We start from the raw sequence: 5,531 nt of genomic DNA, 5'->3' as shown, positions 1-5,531 counted from the left end.
GAAGCAACCTAAATGTCCATCAACAGGTGAATGGATAAAGAAGATGTGGCACATATATACAATGGAATATGACTCAGCCATAAAAAGAAATGAAATTGAGTTATTTGTAATGAGGTGGATGGAACTGGAGTCTGTCACACAGAGTGACGTAAGTTGAAAAGAGAAAAACAAATACCATATGCTAACATATATATTGAATCTAAAAAAGAAAAAAAAGGTTCTGAAGAACCTAGGGGCAGGACAGGAATAATGACGCAGACATAGAGAATGGACTTGAGGACATGGGGAGGCAGAAGGGTAAGCTGGGATGAAGTGAGAGAGTGGCATGGACATATATACACTACCAAATGTAAAATAGATAGCTAGTGGGAATCAGCTGCATCACACGGGGAGATCAGCTCGGTGCTTTGTGACCTAGAGGGGTGGGATAGGGAGGGTGGGAGGGAGGTGCAAGAGGGAGGGGATATGGGGATATATGTATACATATATGTGATTCACTTTGTTATACAGCAGAAACTAACACAACATTGTAAAGCAATTACACTCCTATAAAGGTGTTAAAAAAAAAAAAAGTGCTCCCTGAGAGAGTTTAATAATATGAGCCAAAGTATCTCAAAACCCACTACAGTTAAAATCCCAGGAACAAATCAAAAGAGAAGATAAGAAGGGTTATATACTCCATGCAAGCCTACCTTTTGTTCTAATATAAAAATCCCACTCTTGAATATATATCCGAAAAAAATGAAAACAGTAATTTGAAAAACTACATGCACCCCAGTGTTCACAGCAGCATTATTTACGTTTGCCAAAACAAGGAAGCAACTTAAGTTTCCATCAACAGATGAATGGATAAAGAAGATGTGAGATATATACACATATTCATACAACGGAATACTAGTCAGTCATAGAAAAGAATGAAAATTTGCCATTTGCAACAACATGGATGGAGATGGAGGGTATTCTGCTAAGAAAAATCCGTCAGACAGAGAAAGAGAAATACTGTATGATATCACTTACATGTAGACTCTAAAGATAAAACAAACTAGTGAATATAACAAAACAAACAGATTCACAGATATAGAGAACAAAATAGTGGTTACCAGTGGGAAGCGAGGAAGAGGGAGGGGCAAGATAGGGGTAGGGGACTGAGAGGTACAAACTACCATGTATAAAATAAATAAGTTACAAGAATATATTGTACAGCACAGGGAATACAGCCAATATTTTATAATAACTATAAATGGAATATAACCTTTAAAAATTGTGAATCACCATGTTGGACACCCAAACTTATAATGTACATCAATTATACCTCCATAAACCCACCCCACACACAAAATATATATATAAGTTCCTAACTTGGAGGGCAAGAATTAATATGTTCATTTTATGGCTGAAAATGAAATTAGAGCACTTCAGTGAATGAATAATCTGTGTTGCTTATCTTGCTAAGTAGCATATTAATTTATGGTTTCTTATTGGTGCCCAAACACCAGGAATCATGGGAAGCAGTGTAATGTATTAAAGAAGGATGCTTTGAAGTATCTGAAAAACATTCAGGTCAAATTAAGTGAGTAACAGTTCACATGGTAAGAATTAGGTTGCATCAAGAAGTTAGTCAATTTTTCAGGCAGACAGGGTTAATATTGCTAGTGATGGGGTGGGCAGCTATCAACATGCTATGATGGGTGGGGGACAAAAGACCTGCCTGCCCAAAGAGGCTTCTTCCAGCCTTTCTAAAAATCCTCTTGGAGTCACTTGTATTGTCACTGTCTCCAAGTGGATCTGGCAAATGAATTAATGCCTCACTGGACAGCATGATACCTTAACCTCCTTTATAAAAATGACAATTTATTTTGACATGAGTGTCTGTCTGGTGGATCTAGGGCAAGGGCTCTCTGTGCTCCCAAGGTGATCAGGGATCATCTTGTGAACCAGTTAAGGTAGAGTAACACTTGTAATCTACCGATGATTGATGGTTAAGTGGCAGAATAAGGGTTCAGTGTCTTAGAATCTGAGTCCTGTCCTTTATTGATTCCTACACCACTTATCCATTCTTTCCTGAAATCTGAGCAATTTTTCTGTCCATTAACAGTCTTTGACATTTTCATGCTTGTTCATATTTTGAGCTTTGCCCATAAAATTCCCTTTTCCTGTAAAATGTATTTTTCAGTTTTTTTCTCTATCTCAAGATTTTACCTATTTTAAGGACCTTTCTTAAATGCTTCCTCCTTTGTAATGGCTGTCCTGATATCTTCAGGAAGAATTTACCATTTATTATATGTGATTCCAAATACTTTGCAGATCTCTAGGTTAAAAAGCTTATTTCAGTGTAGCTGTGCATGTGTCAATTCACAATTGAGGATGGGAGTGGCCCTGACCTTACACAGTGCACATTGTAGGTGCTCAATAAAAAATTATTACTTAAAAAATGAGCTTTCATTATATAATTCACTGACTTCAATTGGCATGGGTCGATGACTCAGAGAATGTGTAATCTGAGATAACTCTCAGGAACTAACACTTACAGACAGCTGATATCTGAAGGATTTATAAATGCAAATCATTGCCTTAGATCACAAAGTCTGATTTTAAAAAACTGGCCTTTGGAGTTCAACAGGCCATGCTCTAATCAGATCACATTCATTCTTCCATTCGGTGAAATGGATTTTAGCTTGAACAATCATTTATTCAATTCTCTGCAGAGTACAGCTTAGACTTAGATATATGCAGGTTATTCTGTCATTCAGGTTTAATTCTGTTTTTGATGCTGGAGGCTGCTGACATAGGGGAGTCCCGGATGGAAACCTAGGCTGTGCACCCACAGGGGGTTCAGGACCAGGTGCATCCAGCCTTGGCTGAATGGCTGACAGTGGGGAGTCACCAGCAACTGATTTTCTGGAGGTTATCTGAAAGCCTCATTGTGAGGAGCTCACCCACAAAGAAGGAAAAGTTAAGGAATGAAATCTTGGTGTGAACACAATGTGGCATTTCGAATTTAGGAGTGTTGACTTCTGGCTCAACCCTCTTAGCATCAATTAAGTTATCTGTGAACTCAGACCAGAACCATTTTTCTTTTTCATGCTACTTGCATACTGATGACAGAAATAACTGTAGACCTTTAGAAAGTTGCTCTTCCAAGTTGCTCAAAATAAAGAGAAACCCCTGCAATTTCTGAAATGTGTAAGCTACTCCCAGGTGGTTCTTGGTCCATAGTTTCTCTTTCCTACACCCTCTTCCTCAGGAAAACAATCTCCCCACATGACTACTAAACCCAGGACTGCTGGCTGACTGCCCTTCATCACACCTTCTTCCTTCCTGCCAAAATCCTGATTTTGCTCAGCTATCTAATCCTGCACCACACAGCGTACATGAGTAAGGGGAAACTGACACCATCTCCAGTACCAAGTGTGGATAATAATTAGCCTAAAGGAATCATCACATGGAATTCTCTTGGCAACTATTACTGATGCAGGAGTGGGCTTCTGACTTTAGTTGGCTCAATTAGATTAAAGTGAAAGATATATTCCTTCCTTGGGGGCAGTGATTTCTCTTTCTCTCTCTCTCTCCCCCCACTTCCCCCTCCTTCTTTCCCTCCCTCCCTCCCTCTCCCCCTCCTTCTAGATGTGAACAAGAGACCACATGGCTATAGTTGCTGCTGGCAGCAATCTTAGGACCAAAACAAGACGGACCATTAGGATAAAGCAAACACTCTATAGACAGCACAGCAGAAAGACAGAAAAATCTGGGTCTCTGATATTGTAGCTTGAGCCCATGAATCAAATCACCCTGCAGTTTACTGCAGTTTACTTCGTGCTATGTGAAATAATACAGTTCCTTATTGTTTAAGCCTAGATGAGTCATGGCTTCTGTTATGGCAGTTGAAACCATACCAACAGATATATTATGAAAATAGTTAATTATGAAACTGCGAACACAAAATTTTGTGTTGTACTCAAACAAAATTTAAAGTTAACCTGACTCATTTAGTGATTTACATAATTGTTATCACACTGCATAATAATTAGGTATAAATTATAAACAGTGCACACAAATGACTAATTTCCCAGGGAGATGGTGGGAGAAGGTGACATGGAGTGATGAAAAGCTTACCTTATTCAGAACTGTGGATGGAAATGTTCTACCCCACTTACTTCTAAGAAAAGGAGCTACACATACATTTGTGATCAATAATCAGCTCCCAATTGGAAAGGGACTATAGCTTATTGAGTACTTACTGGAAGACAAGCAGTCTCCTGGGTGCTTTTTATATAGTTGGAGTCATGCAGTCATTGACAGCGGTAGATGTGGAGGCGTTGCTTAGAACTTGTTCCATTGGGGCACGTGCTGGATGCAGCCAATTTTGAACTGAAAGAGCAGATGGGGTTTACATCTTCTCTACTCTGCTTCATCCAAACTCCACACTTGGATTCCCAAGATTACTGTTCTCTTAGCGAAATCAATCTTTCCCAGAGCACAACCACTTTGCCCCAAGGGGCTGGTTCCAGAGGAACTTCCGATATCAGCCACATACAGTGTCAGAATCAACTTCCACATAAAACTCTTAGGCCCTGGTGTTAAGGCTGGATCAAAAGCTGAAATAGCTACCCTTTTTTGTCAAGGTAAATTTATTTCAGGTGCCGCTTTGCTACTTCTTGCCAGCGAAACCTGACTGGAGCAATCCCAGAAAGCCCCATTGGGTCTCACCAAGTTCTGTTCTCAGGAACAGTGTTGGATCTGTGGTCCCTTATTCCCCAGAAGTCCTCTGGGCTCCTAGGTAACTCTTTGGAGATCCTGACTTGATCAAGTTTAAAAAGCACTAATCTAAGAGTGCCTGCTTTCCTACACTTGAACAACCAAGGGGGCTGCACAAGTGATTCATCACTTGATAAAGGATTGTTAAAATTTACATAAAACATATATTCAAATTATACACGTGTATATGTATGTAAAATCAGATCATTACACAAATGTTCTATATCTTTTTAAAGGTCTCATGGAATTCCATCTATAAGAATACCATAATTTACTAAATCAATCTTCTAACGCTGAACTTTTAGATTGTTTCTATTTTTTTCTCTACTATAAATATTTCCTCACAATGAACACCAAATGCATAAGTTTAAATGTTCCTGGTAACATTTTAAAAGAACTTTTCAAACTGACCTTGGGTAAATCCATAACCATTGTAAACGAATATGAAACTATTGTGGAATGTGTCACTAAGTCTACCAGAGAGATTATGAGCCAGAACCACATAGCTGCTCCTTTTCAGGGCAAATGCTACCGGCGTAATGGACCCTAATTCCTCTTCTTTGTTTCTTTGCTTTGTCCTGTTGGGCCCTATTAGCCTCCCACATCTACTTCCTCAGCTTTTAGTGTTTCCTCTTTGCTCTCCCCGCAGGCGACTCCTGACCAAGGCCTTGCTCCGATTCTGCCAGACAGGCACTGGGGTGCTTCAGGGAGCCCAGTCCAGTGCTCTCTGCTTTCTTCCTCACTCAGCCTTTTCTGGAATTGACAGCTTGCACCAG

The sequence above is a fragment of the Physeter macrocephalus genome, chromosome 15, assembly GCF_002837175.3.
Source record: "Physeter macrocephalus isolate SW-GA chromosome 15, ASM283717v5, whole genome shotgun sequence".
Taxonomy (NCBI): domain Eukaryota; kingdom Metazoa; phylum Chordata; class Mammalia; order Artiodactyla; family Physeteridae; genus Physeter; species Physeter macrocephalus.
This window is presented reverse-complemented; position numbering follows the sequence as displayed.